This window comes from Cervus elaphus, chromosome 20 (assembly GCF_910594005.1).
Source record: "Cervus elaphus chromosome 20, mCerEla1.1, whole genome shotgun sequence".
Lineage (NCBI taxonomy): Eukaryota > Metazoa > Chordata > Mammalia > Artiodactyla > Cervidae > Cervus > Cervus elaphus.
Genome location: NC_057834.1, coordinates 57,953,531 through 57,956,688, shown reverse-complemented (window position 1 = coordinate 57,956,688; position 3,158 = coordinate 57,953,531).

Sequence of the window (3,158 nt, the reverse complement as noted above, 5' to 3'; positions counted from 1 at the left end):
AGCTCCCAGGGGGCGGGGCTCCTTTCGAATCTCTCAGGTCCCACCCACTCCCCCCACACGCGCTCAATGATTGGTGGAGGCCGGCATCCCCACGCCCTTCTGAGGCGGGGCGGCGGAGGGGCTGTCGGCCGGAAGTCTGCAGGTGGGGCAGAGTGGAAAGCCGTTCTCTGAAAGACTCCATCCGGAGGGCCAAGGCGGGGAGCCCGCGAGCGCGCGCTCGTGCCCGGGAAATTTTGCTTGGATTCTCTCCAGCAGCCTGGACCTCGCGGCGGCGCGCGAGGGAACGGCCCAATGAGCGAGGGCTTCGCGCCCTGCCGCACTGTCGTCTCCGCCCCCTCCTTCTCCATCGGCTCAGAGCTGAGCTTTAAGGCGGTGAAATGAATGCTCCGCTTGGGGAAATTCGTTTTCTTAGGCTCACTCCGTTCGGAAGCGCCGTGTGAGCCCGATCCCTCAGTTGTCATTTTTCCAAATTTACGGAAGCAACTAAACGCTTATATTTTAAGTATTTTGAGGTTCTCTAAGAAGTGCATCTCCACGGGCTTTTTGGGCAAAAACATTAGGATCCTGAGCCATTCAAGGTGTGAAGAAAACAACGGGTTTTTCAGACAGGGAGATTTGGGTTCAGATTCAACCGTGGCTCCCCTGTTGACAAGAATATTGAGTACATTTGACCTCTCTGAGCTTATATTTGACCCCTCGCTTATCTAAGAGGATCGTGATCATCACAGTACATGGTTAGGAGAATAATTATGAATATCGAGTTTTATACCGTGTGCCTTAAGAGCTTTTGGGGGTAATATTTGCAACTGGCTTCCTCTAAATTAAAAGCTGTGTTGTGAAAAGTTTAAGCCTTCTTATTAGGGATTTTCTTTGTTGCTTCCAAGGGTTGCCTGTGAATAGACTGGGCCATCTGTTAATAGAGCTCAGAAATATTATAAAATTTTGAAATTAAAAGTCCCCAAAAGATGGTTAAAGAGTTCTCCCATTAACAAAGAGCCTAAACATTCTGTCTCCAGAGTTTATGACCACTATTTTGGCTATTTATAGGCTTTTTATTTACTTCTCAGTTTTTAGCTGTAAATTTGAGGTGGTGAGGTTTGCAAGAGTGAGATGTTATTGTAATAAATGCCACAGGAAGGAAGGAGCCTTGGAGTTTAGTAGTGTGATAAAGGGAGAGGATGGGGAGACCCAGAACTTGCAAGTTTATGTGAAGAAGAGCTGGGACAAAGAGGATTGCCTCTTTTGCCGTGGGTTCCTGGTGAAGGTGGGATTTTAGTTGCTTGCAGGGTTCAGAGTCTTTGGAGGTAAGAAAACCAAAGCCAGTAGCTTTCTTCTTTCCAGGCAGGTAGTGGCAAAGTGGAGATCAGAGGGAAAGAAGCTGTTAATTAACTCTCTTCCTTCTTCCCCTAGGAGCAGCCTGAGTAAGGAAATTCTTCACCCACCTTCCGGTAAGTGAAGGAGGCAGTTTTAGAAAGTTGGGAGTTAATTCCTTCTAAGGAAACCCATCTCCAATTTTCTATCACCAAATTATGATTTTGAAAGCTGTTGTAGAGAAATAAGCAATGGATCTACTTTCTTTTCCATCGGAATGACAATGAGGGAAGAAAATGTAGATCCAGGCACAAGAATTTTTCACTCAGCATAAAGGCCTCTAATCTGGGAAATATGTGACCCTCTCAGGTCAACCCCAAAATGATATGTATGAATAGGTATTAAAGATTTTGGATAAATAATGAAGAGATAAATTAATGAAGAAATCATACTCCCTCCCAGGCACATGGTAAGCCTTAGTTCAGAAGGTACTTTGAGCATAGTGTTGAGTGCATAAATGAAAAATTTAGGATTCCAGTGCAGTTCTCCTTGGATGCAGGCAAGCATCTTGGTCATTGTGTACATGACTGGCTGGCTTTGGACTCTGGCCCCTGCTCCTTAACAGTCCTCCCAACATGCTCATCAAGTGCATTAGACCCTACATATGATTAGTGTGACTGTTTTCTCAGTTGTCCCAAGGATGCTAGATAACTAGTGACATTCTGGATGCATAGGAAGAAGTTAATTTATCACATGTAAGGAATGCCTTGGGACATTGGAACTTAATTCTCATAGAACTGCAGTTGAGAAAGGCTGGAATAGATACTTGGTCTCAACTGAAAATAAGCATTTTAGTCTGAACAGAACAGCTCTTCGTACTGAGCCGAAATAGATCCCTTCCTTTTTCAAAACTTTGCCTTATATTTACTGTCTTCTAGGAATATTTTCTTTCTTAAACCCATGATTCCAACCCAGACCCAAACAGTGGGGGTCCTTGGGTGAAAGACATGAGAAGAAATATGGAAAGCTTGAAGTCAAACAGACCTGGTTCAAATCCTAGAGCTTCTACTTTCCAACTGCATAACTTAGAGCAATTTATAAGCTTCAACTCACTCAGTTGTAAAATGAAGATTAAAAGAGATAAAGCCTTCAGAGCCTCATGCATAGACGGCTGTTTCAATCATGTATTAATGTGTATATTTAGTGGTTTGAAACAGCAGCAACTATTCATCTGCTCATGATTTTACAATTTTGCTGGACTATTCAAGGAGAGCCTGTCTTTACACAAGGAGTAGATTGGATTTGTCTAGAGCTGCAGGCTCAAAGGTGGCCCCACATGTCTAGGCTGCTGGTGCTGGCTATCAGCTGGGATTCTTGGTTGTCCTTCATGGGCCTCCCATAATTCAGCAATCTATGATGAGATTCTTTAATTGGGAACATGATAATTCTTTAATTGTGCACATGACTGGCTGGGAAGCCAGTCAGTTATGTACACAATGACTTCCAAAAGCAAAAACAGAAACTAGTAGACCTCTCAACTGGCATAACATCACTTCCGCTGTGTTCTTTTGATCAAAACAGGTCACCTGGTCAGCCAGATTCAAGGGGGGAAGAAACAGACTCCAATTCTGGATGGGAAGAGCACCATGCCCTTACCAGGATGGGAGGAATTATCTCTGTCTTCTGCAGACTCCATCACAGAATGCCTTCAGTATGTTATTTGTTATAGAAATGAAAACATGTAAGCAAGAGCACATCACCTTTATTCTTTCTCTAGGGCTTATTGAAACTCTGCTTCACTTTCTTCATTGTCTCCTAGCCCTCAGGTTTTAGTGCTCTGTCTTTAA